Below are 17,926 nucleotides of genomic sequence, written 5' to 3' on the forward strand. Positions count from 1 at the left end.
TGAGAACATCTCTCTTTTTCCAGCCAGTGAAGTCAAAACACAGATTTGGCAGCATGTGTGTGTTAAAAGAGAAGCAGGGAACACTTTATATATGTGAACCCTCATCTCTCCCCTCATTCATTGTCTTTTGCATTATTTTTCATTGAACACTGCAGATGTTTCTGGGAATTATCCACATGCTGTTCAATCCAGGTATTATGGTTTTGTTGCTCACAACAGGTGCTCATGTTCACTCTCACTCCGCCTTCCTTGCATGACTGCCTAAGGCAAAAGGTGGGTATCTTCTAGTCACTAGCTCTGTAAGCTTCCTCTTGTCAGAAACTGTTTTTAAATTTACTTATCCTAAGAGAAAATAGAAATTTGATTGTGTTCCCCCCAGAATTCTTTTACTTAGAAAGGCCAAGCTGCCATTTTTGAACCTCCTAAATTTTAGTTTCCTCTCGTTCTGCAGTGGTTTTGCTTTCTCTGTGTTATTTTGGAGGAGTCATTATAGGAACAGTTTAAAACAAACCACGTTACAACCTCTGTGCTTTTCTAACAGTGTTGAAGCTCTGTACACTGGTTTGGAGGAACGTGTAAGACTGTCTTAAAGTGAAAATGGCACCTTGAGATACTTGTAAGCACACAGATTAGATTGCAGGTGTCAGGTGCCTTGTGCCAAGAGGACAGCTCTGTTGCACTAAGTACAATTTCCTCTGCTTGGCAATTGTCCTCGTTCAGCAAGCTGAGAACAGTTTGTCACTGTATGGGTGTGACCAAAGCTGTGTATTTTACACCCTTTATGACATTTCCATGTACTGTTAAGCATGGACCATTTGCAGCAGCTGCCCAGGGCACACCTGACCCCTCAGGTTGTGAGCTGGGTGTTAAAGAACCCTGTGAGATAAGAGCTGTGATAACTCCCCTCTAGGAAGTCGTTAGCACCTTCACACCCAGATTGAGGGGGTGTGTCTGCTAATGGGCAAGCAACAATTCCAAAATACTCCATGACTCACAGAGTCAGATCACCCATTGTGTAACTTCCCGCCCTTGGGGAGGTATTGGGTGGTCCCACCTGAACCTGAGGGTACATGATCTTGGGATTTGGGGACTTCTGGGACCACTTGCCATATCCAGAGGAGGACCAGAACCTTGACAGGACTGCGACCGTCACCTGCACCAACAGGTGGGTTTTTTCCTTTTTTTTTTTTTTTTTTTTACTTTGGACTCAGGGGAACCACATGGGGCTCAGCACAGGGACTAACAAACACCATTCTGTTTGTGCCCCAGAGTGCTGGGTTATATTTCTGGGGTTTTGGGGGCAAAACCAATTTCTCTTTGTATCATTGCATTCATTGTAATTTTTTCATTAGATTGTAACTGACTTATAATCTCTCTTTGAGCTGGGTTCACTTCTGCTGCCAGTTTACTTTTAAAGCAGCATAGCAGTATTTCTTTCTGTGAGAGTATTTCACACCAAAAACATGAAGGTTCTCAAACCTGCTACCAGACTGTGAACGCTGTTTGTGGTTTGGTGGGTTTGTTGAAACAGCACATTGCAATGTGGCATCTTTGAGAAGCAAGTAGAGCAAACACTGCTAGGAGGAAGCCGTCCCATCTGAGTTTGTGCAGTGGAACCAGAAAACACAGGAGTTGCAGCACCAGGCAGGAGAACTAAGAACTCTTGGTTCTAGCTGGCTTGAAGGAAAAGCTGAGAAAGAGGGAAAATTCAAACAAGATAGTAGATGAATGGAGTCAGATGGAAGAGAATAAATTTTTATGTATGGAGTAAGAAGTTTCAGATTAAGAAGCCCCATCTCTGCAGCCACTTTGCAGTGAGAATATCACTGCCTGACTAAGAAAATGTACTTTGCTTTTGTGTTTCCAAAATCAAATACAGTGCATCATGTCAATTTAGTATTGCTCGAGCTTTCCTCAGTGATAGCTCAGTAGAAAATTGCCTTGAAAGAGGATCTTTCTCTGTATCCTAATAATCTGCTATGTCAACCTACAGGTCCATAAAGAGGAGGATGTTGAAATAGGAATAGCAAACATGGTCTGATAATCTGAATGCTGCCATAAAGCTGGCACAGCTGGAGAAGAGCAGGTAATCCATGACTTTGAAGAACAGGTGGAAACTGTGACATCATTGCTGAGCCAATAGTATTTTACAAGCAGCAGAAGCCCATCCATAGCTATTGCTCATAAATATCCATAGCCAGCATGCTGACGGGATGAATAAACATCAGGCCCTTGGTTAGTAGCAGACACTGCTGAAATGCCCTAATAGTTGATGTACCTGGCAAACTATTAAAAATATATATATACATTTGGGAAGAGGATGTAACCTGCCTGGCCTTGTAAAGCTGGAGGACTGATAATTGTTATTTCTTGGAGTAACTATCCTGCAGCTCAGAAGCTGCTGTTCATCTTGCAAACTTGCATCACTTTTTTTATAGAAGATGCACATGACTGCTCAGGGCTTTGTTTTGGTTTGTTTAGTGCAGACATATCTCATTTGACTCCTAAGCAATATTTTTTTGAAAATTAAATTAGTGTTTAAACTTTTGAAGGCGTTACTGTGAGTTTTTTGATAATTTAAGAGGATTAAACTCACATGAAATGTAACCTGCCATTTGTATGTGGACATGTTTTCTGTATGTACATAGGAAAATTATATATCATATAATAACATCTAAGCTCAAATAACTCCCCCTTAAAAAAAATCTTCTACTTGAGACTTATGATCTAGTTTAGTTAGAACTGAAAAAGTTGTATAAGGAAAGAACCTGACTAGGAAGGACTTGCCACCTTTTTGTTACCTGTTGCCGTTGAGCACATACAGTGTTTTTGTGGTCTGACACTTCTTCTGTGTTGTCTTATACTCTTTTAAACCTGGCCTAATAGATTTTTTGCAGTTTTTTGAATCTAGAGGTTGGGCTTTTAAAGAGAGCACTTGTGCTTTGTTTCCTTGGCTTCTTCAGCAACTCCAAACAGGCTTAAACTCTTGATAATTTTAGAGGGAATTAACTGCTACACATGAAGTCTTCCCAAAACATCTAAGTGGCATATACAAGAGCAAGCCAAATTTAAGACAAAATCAGTGTGAAGCAAGTGGAACTGGCCCCATAGGCCATTTGCTTCTGGAATCCACTTTTTTCCTTCTTTACATTGTCTTCCCCACTGTGGGTAGCTGCATTCATACGTGGACAGCTGCATTCAATTCTTGCTGCTCACTTCATGCCACTTACCCACCCCTCATAATCCAGACCAGAGGTTAATGTATTCAAACTCAGTTAGGAAAAGTGTAGCGGCATGTAGGTAGAGAGAGTCCCACATAATTGTAAAACTTTATAAAAATGTCCAGTCTCCATGCTTCTGGGGGGGGGGGGGGGGGGGGGGGGGGCGTGCTGGGGTTTTGGATATTTAGCTTTCTTGCTAAAGAGTTTGTTTGAGAAACAATGTGCAAAACAAACGTGACAAGTGCAGATGGCCGCGGTAGAACAGAAGGCTTCACAGAAAGCAAACAAACATGAGCTTTACAGAGAGATTTGAAGGAAGAAAATGTGATAGCTTGGGAAATGACTTCTGAGGACAACTGAAGGGCCTTAGATGCAGCTATTTGGTAATTCAATATGCTAATGACTTCGAAGTGACCTGTGTTCCACTGTGCCACAAATAGATTTCTTTGTATTGGTACACTCAGGTTTGTGCTTTCTGGTCCATAGCCTTATTCATTAATCCTAACTGACATCTATTAGTGAATTTGCCTTCTCTAAACAGTTGGTTTCCACCTCTGCTATTAAATCTCCGTCATAGCAAATAGATAAAAACTACCTTTAAAACAGGGCCTACTGAAGACACAAGCTAGTGACTCAGACATTTTTTTTCTAAAGACAGTACCCCTACTGTTTAAATTTTTTTCTTTTTTGTAGTTGATATTCACATGTGTGTTCAGATCTGACAACAGTTTTGTTCTCTTGGTGAGGGAATTTTTCCTGGAAGGTTACAAAAGCCCATTAACAGAAGCACACAATGCAGTGCTGAGGAGCGTGCATGCATGAACTACAAGTCTGCCAGCTTTTTGTGAAGCTCTGCATGGGGCAGTATACTGAAATAAAGCCTTTCAGACCCTTTTAATGTAGTTCTGACCTTCCACTCTGTATTAAACAGATGACTGGAACCAGAAAGATAGGTCATTGTGATTGCAGTTAATATTTGTAAGGACCAAAGCAGCTCTCAGCCTTTGAGGTAGAAGGGAATCATCTTAAGTGTGAAAATGTATCATCACAAGAATGGAGAGGATCAAAGGAAGGCCAGCTGGTGCTCGGACATCTTTTCATAACCTTTATTACAATGCTAGAATACACTAACCTCAATGGGAAGTCCATTCAGTTCATGTATTTCAAATAGATAATCTGTATTCTGGTGAAACAAAGAAAGCTAAAAAAGCCCTTTCTAAAAAGGGGGTGGTCGGCACAAATTGCCTATGATTTAATCATTTTGGTTTTCTAAAATCAGCTTAGCTTTTTCTATGCAAATATATGAATGTTTAACATGCTTATTTTAGAAGTGATTGAAATTTTGTAAAATTTAGGTACAGAGAGTTCTATCTGATTTTACTGTGTTTTACTTGAGAATAAAGACTCTCCATATTTTCACTTGCCAAGCACAAAAAGTAAGATGCAGTTTTTTCAGGAAAAAACCTATACAGAACAACGATAAGCATCAAATCATCCAGGAGACATGTATATGTGAAGTTGTGAAAAAGCCAAGATTAAGGGTAACTAGTTTTGACAAACACCAAAATTTAAGTTTGGGCTTTCAGGAAACATCAGACCACTGTAAATATTTATGAAGAGCAGAAAATCAATGAAGAATGCTGTTTGTTGGTGGGCTGTTACAATAAAGTCCTGTGCCCACAGGCTGAGGGCTGTGCTGCCAGATTCATGCTAAAAAAACTAGGAAAAAGCAGTGGGACTGAAGGCATAGACCAGAGGTGAGCAATTCTGCCATGATAGTGTTCAAACGGAACATCAAACTCAAATTGTTTAGTCATTGCTTTTGGATTTGGATTTCAGTCCATCACTTTCTGAATTTGTTCTGTGGATGCACAGTGGGGGAGATTATCTCTTCTACTTGTTGAGCAGGGACTTATTTCCAACCAATTCTATTTAACTTTTTGTCCAAAGATTGACACCAATGTCAGAATTGCATTATTTATGAAGTTAGGCCTTGACAGGAAATGCAGCAGTCAGACACTTAATATTGCAAAACACCCAGTGGACAAAAGGGAACTGCCTGTTCCTATGCAGAAAGCAAGGACAGACAGTCATCACATCAGCTGGGTAACAACTGCAGCCTGTGAAATGGGTCTGAGGGGCACTGAAATTCTGACAGCTTCAGGAGACACAACTTCAATTCAATTCAAAAGTCATTAAAATAATTCCTAATTTCTAAAGCTCAGAAGAAAAGGTATTTAGTTCTTTTTCTCCAAGGAATTTGCATGTCAAATCACTCTCCCTCACTATCACACACACTTCTCCCCCTCTCTCTCCTGTCAGTGATGTCTCTCTCAGCAGCTGTCTAGTCATGAATCACTCCCATCATCTGAAGCATATTTTTAACACTTCTGGACGTGCTCTAAAAGCAAATGCTCTTAAGCAAGCAATTTGCACTGGTTTTCCATACACTCCCTTTGCTTTCCAAAACCTTTCCTAATCATGACTTTAAAAGCTGGGTCACAGGGGAATCAGGTACTGGAAAATGCAACCTTTTGTACTTGTAAGACTATCATAATGTTACATCAAGTAACATATAATGCAGGTCTTGTCTGACTAGCAGAAGACTTGGAGTTGCCTGAAGCTGGAGAATTTTGCTTCATTAAGATTCATATAAATGTTGCCTTTGGTTTGACCCATTGTATTCTGTACCCTCTCAAGCTCAGACTTCAGTCTGAGTTTAGGAATTGAGCAGATAAAAAGAAAATCACTGTCAAAGGTTAGTTTAGCTGCTGTTATACCATGTTTGCTTCAGAGCAGTTACTTTACAGCCTGAAATGGAAAACATAATCATGGAGCTGACAAATTATTTGTCTTATAATCATGAATTTCAGAGCTACCAGAAAAAGGACATTGAGCGAAAAGGTTTTGATCTTAAAAGCTTTTCTGCTTTTCTCATCTATTCTTTTGCAGGAGGATGCCCAGCAGGGCCTTAGGGCACCAAGGATCTTTGCTAAGTGACTGGAAGGCCTTTGGAACCATCCAGCAACAAGTTAAAGAGTAAGAAAAGTGTACTGTCTTCTTCTGCCACTAGAAAGTGACTTCTCTGGTAATTTGAATATTTGTCAGGAATACAAGTTTTTGAGCTCCAGATCCAAATGAGTACATTGGCAGATGGGCAAAACAGGAATCCTAATTGTGTCCAACTGGAAGGAACTTTCTCTTTCCAAATAAAATGAGGCTTTTAAATACCTAGGACCAAGTCAGGTTTGATTTTTGCAAAGCCTAGAAGCAATAACCCTAAAGGATGTTTTTGTCTGAAGTCCTAATGCAATTGTTGTAGTAACCACGAGCCATGTACTTCCACATCATGCTTGCATCTGGAACTTTTCTTTCTTGCTGCTTTTATGTCACATCCTTTTGTATTTTTTCTAAGTGCTTAGAAAAACCCTACTGTGACAAAACACTAAATAAAAATCAAAGTCTGGAATATTAAATGATACTATCTAATGTATTTCTGGTACAAGTGCTGTCATATGAGGACTGTGATACGGATGAGCACCTTGAGTGCTCTGACTATCCTACATATATCACTTCATCTTTCTTAATAACCTGGTTGCAGTGGAGTCATCAGAGTTACCACATCAGAAAGTTTTGTTTTAAACAAGAAAGCTTCATTAACCACCATTAATAATATCACCACTATTCAGCAGTTTAATTATACGATTTTTGCTATTGCTGTTCTCAAAAGTCCTTGCCTCTGAGAGGATTAGGTAAAACCTACCATTTAAAGGGCTAGCCCTTGTTATTGCAAGAGAAGCTGGGCATTACAAGTGCCTAGAAATCAAAAGATAAAAAGTATTTCAAAATATTTGTAGCCATCTGTGTCACATTCATTATGTTTTATGATATACCCAGATAATTTTTCAGTATGTGGTTTGCATCAAACAATAGGTTTCCTTTATCTCTCCCGTATTCCTCCATGAATTTAAGTTGAGCAACTTGTTTTCTCGTGTAAATCCGCAGAGCCAATGCATCTGATGCATCATCCCTAGTCAGTGGGATTCAGAGCCTGTTTGCCCGCCGGGTGGCAGTGAAAGCCCGAGCCACACCGGGGAAGGGCTGGACTGGGCTGGGCTGGGCTGCTCCGCTGCGGCTCAGGCGGATTCGGTGCCTTCCCACCGCGGCGATCAGGCTGTGGTTTATCAGTAGTGATAAACCTCATTGCGTTATGTTAGGAAGCGATAATGTGTTAAATGCTTTGTTATCCGCATCTTTAGCAAACTGTAAGGAACTAATTTCTTGCCCTTGGGTATACCTGCCGACAGAGCTGGAGATTGCATTGCCAGCGACAGCCAGAATGTGTCTGTGCATCAGTCTCGTGGATGTTTTGATGTATGACATAATATCATTGGTTTTATAATGTGTTTTATCTCTGTGTACTTTGTGATCGTGTGCTCCCGCCTCATGCCTGAACATTTTACAGCTGTTTCTTGCTGCAAGTTGTTACACGAAACAAGCCAGCTCCCCAGCACTCTCGCAGTGGTCCCCTGGGAAATTCTCTGCTCCCATGGCAGAACTCCGTGGGCCCTCGGGACCCCTTACCATTTCCTGATACTATTTTTTAAATAAACCCTTAATCACTGTTTTCATGTTAAGGGAAAATGCTCAGCACACTAAGTTTTGACACTACTCTGTTTTGAATTCACTGGTAATCATCTTTTGCCTTTCTTCAATTGTATGATTCCCAGCTGCCAACTCACCTGCCAACTTAGGAAGTTATTCCCCACTAGTTCTCCCTGGAGAACAAATGTTTGGGTTTCTTCTTCTGGCAAGGATCTGATAGTAGTGCTCAACTGCATATATTCAGGCTGAAAGGGCAGGGATGACAGAAGCCAGTCAAAGCATAAACAGTGAGAAGTTGTCTGTGTTCAGAATAATTGAAGTATGAGTGTTTGGAAATTGCACAATTGAAAGGGTTTAACAGTACCTTCTCCAGAACGGGATGGGGAGAATAAGTGAAAAATAAAGAAAAAAAAATCTGAAAGTGTTTCCTTTAAGAGTGAGCAAATATTCTCTTTAAAATTTTATGACATCTAAACTGTAATAGTAAAGTGAAAAGTATGGATTTTGGACCCTACATGTAGTTTCCAAGGATGTCCTGGTATGGAGTTGCAATGTTCAGCTCTGTGATTTTGGCTGTACAGCTTAGTAATAGATGCAGATCAAACACTGCCCTTGGTTTTTGAACCTACTGCACATCTGACAGGAATAAAAGTACCTGTAAGGTGTTATGAGTCAAACAGTATGACTTTGTCAATACTACAGCTTTACAGCCCAACAACATTTCATTGTTTTACTGCTTGTGGTGATGGCTGTTGCCTCTAAAACTGGTACTGCCTTGTCATTACTCCCTGTGCCAAGGCCAAACAGCAGATTGCCTAAACTGATAGAGAATGTGCACCTCCCTCTTGCTCCGACAGGGATTTTACTGCTGTAACATTTTCAGCTCTGTTCAGTAGTGTTTTTCCAAGGGAATCTTAACTAAATGTCAATGTGTTTATTTACATGTTATTACTCTTTCAAAGCATCTTGCTTTTTGAGTGCACAGCAGCTGATAACCACATGCTTGTTTATTTGTAATTATGTTAAGTACTCAGCTCTACCAGAACTGTCAATTGCTTTATTAATAGGCAGTTTTGCAACAGAAATTTGTTAAAATACTGTTCCACAAAACATTTCTAAGCCACCTTGAAAAAATTATTTTATAGAAAATAATTACTTTCCAAATATGTTTAATATTTTGGTACTAATAGTATCTCAGTAACTGGGTTTTCCTTAAGAAATCTAAATAAATTATGTACACTGGATGTTAAGAATATTCAGGCTCTTTATTAGATTTGTGAAAGCACTGAGTTGTCTCAAAAAGACATCTCCTGTACCTACCTATATACAGGTACCCACAGAAATATGTGCTCTAAATGTTGGCCTTCAGTTTCCAGTGGATCTGGTCACTGGTGTTCTTTGGAGTTGGTGCATACAATGCATGTTGTCTTAGTTACACTACTGAAGAAATGCATGATCTGTATTTGATATCTATTTGTAGCTGATATTATTATTTATACTTGTCATAAGTGTAATTTTTCCCAGAAGAGAGGAAGAATAAATTAGATCAGGATATGATGTCTTTATAGAAACGGAACTGCCACTGTGTGTCATGTCCTGTAGACGTGATGACACTGTTGTTTGGGTTTTTTTTTTAAAAAATCATGTTCCAAAGTCACATAGTTGTAACCTAAGAAAAATCATGTTTTGAACAGGCTTAAAATTCTCTGAAATTCCACCAGTTAATACATTGAACCTCCAGAAAAATGTCTTGCGTAAGAGAGTAATTTAAAAATCCTCTATGCGTTATGGTCACAATTTTTCTCCAAAAGCAAATATTAGACACTTAGACTTACTGAAGCTCAGGATGATCTACTTTAAGAAAAAATGTCTATATGGATTAAAAGTCCTTCCCCTGCAGTGGGGAGAAGGAAACCAGGCCCTGCTGCTGCTACTTCTAAAATGTATTCTAACATCCCTGGCTGCATGGCAGGATCAGGTTGGCAGGACAGCTCTTAAATGGTAGAAGGGATAGATTCTTCCTTCTTGTTGCCCAATATTTCCTTATGCAGCACTCCTTTTTGATTTTCTGTAGTCAATATCTTCATACAATAATTGGAGACAGATGAAAACAAGAAGAACAGACTACTGAGAAATGAAAAAAATATCCACCTGCTCCTCTCTGTGTCCAGTGAATTGTTGCTTTATGATCCTATGACTGTCTGCAAATTCTTCTTGTAAGACCCAGTAGGACTGAGTTCAGCTGAGCAGAATGCAGTTAGGTTGCTGGGAACCTATTAGAGTATACGACTGTGGACTTCTCTGTATGAATTAAACGCTTGAGATTCTCACTAAACTACTACTACTATGAATTAACTTGGCTATCCCAACACTCTTGATGAATTGTCCTTTTCTATTTCTCAAGCCTTGGGCCTGATTTGTTTTTCTTTAGAATTTAGCTTTGTCTGTAGTGGAAAATGGAACGGGGAATTGTTAGTTCATCTTTTCCAGTGCTTTGAAGATGTAAAATATTTTTGGAAGCTGCTTGGTACAGTTGCCCATATTCCCCTCAGGGAAACCAATCCAACATTTTCTCTCCACAGCATGCCCATAGCGGAGTATTCAGGGAGATCTCTCTCCCCTTCTGTTCCCACAGAAGAACTGGAGTTCTTTAGTGCCATTTCTGATTGAAGACACCGATTCAAGAATCCAAATTATGAAGAGTGTTGAATGTGTTTGACAGATTTCCTCAGCTGATGTACTGTAACGTTCAGTGAAAACCCTGTCTTTCAGGAATTATTCCTCACTTCTTATTTTTATTTTCTGTTTTTCAATGTGTTTTCATTTTTGACTAATTCTTTTTCAAATGTGCAGCATGTTTAGAGATTTGATTGATTTAAAATTCATAAGTACTGGATTTAGGTTTCTTAGCCTGTAGGGTGCTTAATGCCCTCAGTTGCTGTTTCCTAAGGAACATAAGTAATTCAAATACAGCAGTAACTATGCTGCACATTCTACAGAATACAAATAGGTTTTTATAGGTTCTTAGATCTCTTCCTGTGAAATACCAGTAATCCTGTGCTAGTCAACATCTGTGCTGTCTGGACGTAGCTGGTGTTGGTTTTAGTTTGTTTGTTTTTTTCAGCTAGTAGAGAAGGAATTATTCCTGTGGCAACCAGATCTTGCAGGGTTAATACTATTTCTTTGAAGTTACTACTGATATTGCTTGCTACATCTTTTTGTCATTGTTTTTCAAAGTATCTCCTGTTGCATGGATTGTCACTTTAAAGGAATGCAAAATAGGTTACCGGGATAGGAAAAACTCTGCTGTTTTAAAGCCATGATACAGCTCTAATCTTTCAAATGAGTGGGATGCACAGTGCACATGAAGTTGCACTGCATATCACAATTTCTGCTTTTATAGTTCTTCATAACAGGCAAGTGTAAAACCCTTTTCATCAACAATATAAAACTAATAATTTTGCATGTTAATAGCAATACATTTTAAAGCTGAGAGTACCCTTCTGATATTAGTTAATTAGTTACAGACTTTTACTTTTTTCATAGAGTTACTTCATTTCACATGGGAGTGGTTCAAAGCTGCAGGAGGGAAGGTTCAGACTGGACATTTGGAAGCATTTCTTTACTAAGAGGGTGGTCAAACACCAGAACAGGGTTCCCAGAGAGGTGGTCAATTCCCCAAGCCTGTCAGTGTTTAAGAAGTATTTGGACAACACCCTTAATAATGTGCTTCAACTTTTGCTCAGCACTGAATAGATCAGGCAGTTGGATTAGATCATTCTAGGTCCATTCCAGATGAAATAGTCTATTCTATTCCATACCATTCCCTTCCATTCCCATAATTGCCTTGCTCCACCCACCCTGAAAAATATGAACCTAATAGTAAGTGTAGGACCTTGTTTTTTAGTAACATCTCCGTTTACAATTTTGTTTTTCAGTATCGTATTTTAAGCTTTCTAAAAAAAGATACTTCAGTGGACGGCTGCTGCAATTTAGGCACCCGATTCTAATAATTCATTACTTTCTAAAAGAAATAATTCATCCTTTCAGTAAAGGTAGATGGCTCATTCATTACTTGCTTTGCAGGCTCCCTGTTATTTTTCACTTGTTAATGATCTGGAGTGAGCAGATGTTTTGTACATTCTCCTCTCTTTGTCTTTTGACATTTAGATATCTGTGTAAATAAGTATATTTAGGAGTCCCAAAAAACCTACTATAGTCAATAAATGTATTCCCTACAGATTTTGGCTTCTCTGTCATCTGGCTGTTTTGGAAAACTTTTTCCATAATTCTGCACCCCTTTCCACTCTTTTCAGCATTTCTTCTCATCATATCTTCACAGACAGAAAACTTAAAGTGCTGATCTAAATTATCACAAGTGAGCTTTCATTTCCTATGTGTTAGGTTTTAAGTGCTCAAATTAAGAGTAAATTTTGACTGGCTGCTCCCTTCCCTCTGCTTTCTTGAAGCCCATCATTGTCCCCACTACAGACTGAGATAACCCAAAATAACGTGGTGCTTTTGGCAATTTCAGTCAGTGGATATTGAAATTAAAGTGACATTGTCTTAGAACTCCATCACAATTACAAATTGAATGAAAAAGCACAGACACAAAAATATAGACCTTTCAATGTGCATGTACATTAGAAAATGACTGATTGCTTTTTTTTTCATTTGGCCAAGTTCTGTTTGCAAACTGAAATACACCAAGATCAATGCCAAGTGCAAAAACCAAAATGGCAGCTTTTGAAAAATTGCCCCATTAACCTGATGAGTTTCTAATTACAGTAAGACATAAAAGCTTTTTTTTCTCATGCTATGTAGCATTTTGTCCTAGCAGGGTTTTTTAAAGCTACCCTGCTGTTAAAATAATTTAACTGCAGTGTTTGAGGATAATTTGTCCTATATTTCTTTCGCTTTCTCTGAGGAGTTACATAACTTTTTCATTTCTAATGAGGTTTCCTAAATATAAATTGTGATGTTATATTATGCACCTCCTTTGGCTCCCAACCAATTAATTTGAAGTGGTTCAAGGCCAAACAGAAGTCTAGGATCACATTCTTGTATTCCTGGTGGAAGACTTGTTTATGTACTTTTTAAATAATGGTTTAGTGGTTAAGTCCAGCTTCTGCTGAAATTGATCTCATTCTTTAAATTCATGTAATGCTCTAAATTAATAGAGGATTGTTTAGGATAGCTACATGACCTTGTGTTGCTTAGATGCTGTTTAAAATCCATTTGCATAATAGCTAAAACATTATGGTGCTTTCCTAAATCAGGTAACTTTAGCCATTTAAATGCCTGTTTAAATCATAAGTAGGATTAATCTGGGAAGAGATCAGTGAAAGATCAACCTCACTTTACCTCTAAAGTAGTGCTTCCTTGCCTTTAAGTATATCCCATCACTGCTGTCTCCCCAAATCCCGTTGCCAGACAGAGCTCTCCCTCCTCATTGTCAGGACAGGCACTTTTCTGCCCCAACTTAGCAAAGCAGTGGGTCAGATATCTGAGAATAACAGGAGGCCTGGAGAACAACTTATTTGTCTGTACTGATTCTCCTCTTCCTTTCTACCCTGGGCCCAGAGCACTTGTCTCCCTGGTGTATTTTGGCACCTTCTCTTTACTAAGAGATGAACCTGCAGGCCTACAGATGGTGTGAGGAGGTACAGGACATAATCTGCCTTGAAGCACAATTTATCCCTTCTGCTGCACCTGCAAGCTCAGAGCACTGACTCTCAGAGCAATCCTTCTGGCTTTTACTGCCCTGTATTTTACAGGGGGTGTGTCACTGATGTTTGCATCACCATTTGAGAAATGCTGCTCTTGAGATCTGACTGGTTAGAACTTCCTCTGCCTCAGCATTATTCCGATGTGTGGACTACCTTCTTTCAGAAAAATCTTATTTAGATGTCTATGTATAAATTCAGGATGATGAACATAAGGATGCCAGACTTGAAAAATTGTTTGATGTTTTAAAGAATTTCACATCTTTCCAGTAACCATTTCTCAATTTCCCTCAAACAATAAATTCAATGTCCTCCTTCTCAGTAATTTTGGAAATAACAGATGTGCATTCTTCAGTATCAATACCTTTATTTGCATTTGACAATTCTACAAATCTGACAGTAACTGGCAATAACTGAAAATCACTATGTTTTCATATTGCTGTTTTCTGTTGTCAATGTATCACTTTTGTTCATGCACAGGTTCACTATTCATTTATCCACTATCCATTTCAGTATGAATGTCACAATTCTGGAGTTGTTTACACATAAGCCTATCATATATACAAATCAGAGAAGAAAATCCTAAAGAAAAAGTTAAAATTTAGATTCATTTTTGTCCCAGTCTGGATTTACTGGGCAGAGAGAGGGACTAAAGGTGCTTTATAAACCTTAGCATTTCCTGGTGAGGTGACCTCCTGCTTGTAACATGTGCAAATAGCCATGCAGATGGCTCTACCTATCTGGCACTTGCATCTCTTTTGGTACATCACTAAATCCATGTTTCCCTACTGCTGACTAAGAGTTTAATATAATTTATGAAGATTATTGGCTTCTTAAAATGGACTGATGAGAATGCTCTTCTTCCTTAGCTATTTGTAAGTAACCTCAGATGCTCAAGGGACTCGATGCTTTAGGATAAATAAACAGCTGGGACACTTGATGAACGACAATAGGTAGTGCTGCTTCACTTTAGCAGAGTTTGTCCCTTTTCATAAATGCTTATGTTGCACAAGCAATTACAGCATTGCACTGCATCAGCACTGTTCCTAATCCTGATTTGGAAACATCAGCTGTTAACTTGACAAAGCGTGACACATGTTGAAGTGTTTTCAGCTGCCCTAACACAACAAATTGTAATGGCTCCAGAAGAGGCATCCCAGCTGATTGTGTTGATAAACTACAACCCACAAAGAAAAAGACATGTGGCCAGCCTGAATAAAGCATCATTAAATCACAAATAATGAATTAATTGTCATAATTTTTGTAGTCATTTTTAGAAGTATTTTGCAGAAAAAAAATCTTGTAATTCCTAGAGCTTTTATCTGTGATGAATCAGAAGTCCAGCCCTACAGCACTTACCAGTTTAGACCATTTCCTTAATTTCCATAGGTAGAGAGTGTGTGACTTTATTTTTCATAGTTCTTCTACAAAATGAGAGTTTGGCAGGTGTTCTCAGTTTAGGTGAAAATATAAGTTGTCCTGTGCAATTGGACTTTTGTGAGACATAGGCCTACTGTTATCTAAGAAAGACTTCTGTATCCTTTCCTGGACTAAGCACCAGCAAGCACAAGCTTCACATTACTTCTTTCTTTTTTTCTTTCCCCCCCCCCCCTCTATTACTTAGTTCATTGGGAAGAACTACATCTGCTTGATGGCTGTGCAAATTTTCTGCTTTCATAGTTAGGCTGATGATACACACAGTGAATTCTAACCTCTCTGAGACCATTATGGTTTCAGAGTAAGTAAATCAGGGTGCAATCTGACTTAATGAGACTAGCCACTAGGTCATCAATTCTGTGAGTTGGCTGCTTTTCCTGTTGCCCACATACCAGGCAAAACCCACAAGGAGCTATTGTATTTCCTCAGAGATCACTAATATTAAATAGAGATTGCTGGCCACGACACTTCAGTGGCTCAGCAAGGAGGTGTGTTACTTGTTAAGTACCTGGAACTGGAGTTACTCTGCAGAAGATAGAGGACAGTCCCCCAGACTGAAAACCCCCAAATGCCCACAGCAAAATGACCTACAGCAGGAGACCTGGGGGAAAGGTGTGCTAGTTTTGAAGACTCATTTATTTTCAAACATTCTCTAAGTTAATGAATGTTAATATATAGCTTTTTGCATTGCTAAGACAATTTCTGACTAGGAAGCATGCCAGTTTTCTTGCTAAGTTACCTCACTTCTTTCATCTAAAACCATCAGGAGCAAATTATAGTTGATTATTTGATATCAGAAATTAAATCCTCTTAACTGCTCATTTCACATACCTGGCAAGTAAAGACACGTATTAGTCACAGCTATTTGCATGTGTGTGTATGCAAACGAAAACACACAGCTTTCTTCTTTTACATTGTAGTATAAGGGGTGAAATGGACTTAAATTAATAAAAGGTAAGTTAAGTTTTTATAATTGTACTGAGTGGCAATGAGTATAGTATCTAGATGCTTAACAAAAGGATTTTTCTGTAAACCTAGAGAACTGGATAAGACTAGTTAGCATAAGTTCCTAAAAGGAAAAACATGCCAAAGGCAGGTATCATTGAAGAAAGGCATAGTGCCAAAGAGAATAAATTCCTCTGTAGACAGGCTATCCAAATTTCTCCTTTTCTCTGCAAGAGACACTAAAACAGAGTGCCCCATGAATGTGCTCACATAATTTAAAAAATGCCTCACCAATCAACTGGGGAATTTATTTTCATTCATCTTGATCTGATACTGATACTTCCTCAGGCACACACTTAATATACAATTGCCCAAAGCTTTTGACCATCTTCAGCCAACAGAAAGGCTCAAATATAAAATCACAGAAGCTGGAGATGAAAGAATCTTAGTCACTCAATTTGCTAAACCATTTGCTGTATTATTTTGGCTCCCTGTAGTATACTGTCAAATACACTTCTGATCATCACTTGGACTTTTGATGTCATTTGGATTCTGAATGACTTTGGCTTCACATACAAATGAATGGATTACACTTACCCATCCGTGGGTTATTCATCCGTTCTGTTCAAGAACACATGTAAGACAAGGGTTTTGCCAAAATTAAATAATTCAAGTGTTTCTTGTTTTCTGAGAAACCTGTTCATTTCCAATTACAGATGCAATTTTCTATATAAAATGAAAAACTTTTTCTTCTATTTAACACACGAAGTATGATTTATGAAATGTTACTCAGGTAAAACAAGCTTATTTTACACTTTATTTGCTCCAGACAAAACACTGATGGAAGAAATAAACAAGATAGACAGGATAATCCATAGCTGGAGACACAACTTGCTTTATGCCACAGCCAGAAAGGGGCTCTGGGCCTTTATCATTACAGACCATTGACCTCAGAAAAATGAAACACATGTTGAAATGGGCAATTGGAACAAGCCACACAGAAGAGCTGCTCACGCTGTCATCTATGAGCAGAGATTGGTTGATTTTGAAGCATAAAACTGGCTCTAGGCTGAGCACCTGTCTGCCTCTTTGAGAGCTGCCTACTATCCCAGTCACTTGTTGCATTGCCCATAGCGCTTCTCCCTCCACTGGCTGGAAAGCAACGCACCTGCAAGACTACAAGATGAGCAGGCTGCTTGCCTTGGGTTAGAGGAGACAGCGCAGTGAGTATGAATCACTTTTATTGGGTTTTTTCCGCCCCAAGCCAGCCGAGCTGGAAAGATGTCCTCCCGCTCGACTGCCAGGTTCTGCAATATGCCTTTGCCCTGAAGTCACGCGAGCGCCGGCTCCGATGCTCGCACTGCCCCCGCTTTGCGGAGCAAGGACGGGGTCTCAGCACCCCGACAGCGCGCCCGTCCAACCCCGCGGGGGGCGGCTGGAGAGGGAAGAGCCGGTCATCACCCCCGGCTCGGGGGCTGGAGCGGGGAGAGCCGGTCATCAGCCCCCGGCTCGGGGGCTGGAGCGGGGAGAGCCGGTCATCACCCCTCGGCTAGGGGGGCTGGAGCGGGGAGAGCCGGTCATCACCCCTCGGCTAGGGGGGCTGGAGCGGGGAGAGCCGGTCATCATCCCCCGGCTCGGGGGCTGGAGCGGGGAGAGCCGGTCATCACCCCTCGGCTAGGGGGGCTGGAGCGGGGAGAGCCGGTCATCACCCCCGGCTCGGGGGCTGGAGCGGGGAGAACCGGTCATCATCCCCCGGCTCGGGGGCTGGAGCGGGGAGAGCCGGTCATCACCCCTCGGCTAGGGGGGCTGGAGCGGGGAGAGCCGGTCATCACCCCCGGCTCGGGGGCTGGAGCGGGGAGAGCCGGTCATCACCCCTCGGCTAGGGGGGCTGGAGCGGGGAGAGCCGGTCATCACCCCCCGGCTAGGGCGGCTGGAGCGGGGAGAGCTGGTCATCACCGCCGGCTCGAGAGGCGGGCGCCGAGCCCCGCCGGT

The sequence above is a fragment of the Pithys albifrons genome, chromosome 5 (assembly GCF_047495875.1).
Source record: "Pithys albifrons albifrons isolate INPA30051 chromosome 5, PitAlb_v1, whole genome shotgun sequence".
NCBI lineage: Eukaryota > Metazoa > Chordata > Aves > Passeriformes > Thamnophilidae > Pithys > Pithys albifrons.